At 48.0% G+C, this 460-nt stretch overlaps 1 protein-coding gene across 3 annotated transcripts in view; it reads left to right on the top strand.

The window, feature by feature from the left end:
* LOC119423874 (cGMP-dependent protein kinase 1) overlaps nucleotides 1–460 on the top strand; it is a 47,767-nt gene that overhangs the window by 31,293 nt on the left and 16,014 nt on the right. The window lies entirely within an intron of this gene.

The raw sequence follows: 460 nt of genomic DNA, 5'->3' as shown, positions 1-460 counted from the left end.
GTCTATAGACAGGTGGGGTGCAGGTTTACACTGTCTATAAACAGGTGGGGAGCAGGTTTACACCGTCTATAGACATCTATAGACAAGTGGGGTGCAGGTTTACACTGTCTATAGACGTCTATAGACAGGTGGGGTGCAGGTTTACACTGTCTATAGACAGGTGGGGAGCAGGTTTACACTGTCTATAGACGTCTATAGACAGGTGGGGTGCAGGTTTACACTGTCTATAGACCTCTATAGACAAGTGGGGTGCAGGTTTACACTGTCTATAGACATCTATAGACAGGTGGGGTGCAGGTTTACACTGTCTATAGACAGGTGGGGAGCAGGTTTACACCGTCTATAGACGTCTATAGACAGGTGGGGTGCAGGTTTACACTGTCTATAGACAGGTGGGGAGCAGGTTTACACTGTCTATAGACAGGTGGGGAGCAGGTTTACACTGTCTATAGACAGGTGG

This window comes from Nematolebias whitei, chromosome 17 (assembly GCF_014905685.2).
Source record: "Nematolebias whitei isolate Nwh7 chromosome 17, NemWhi1, whole genome shotgun sequence".
Lineage (NCBI taxonomy): Eukaryota > Metazoa > Chordata > Actinopteri > Cyprinodontiformes > Rivulidae > Nematolebias > Nematolebias whitei.
This window is presented reverse-complemented; position numbering and strand designations above follow the sequence as displayed.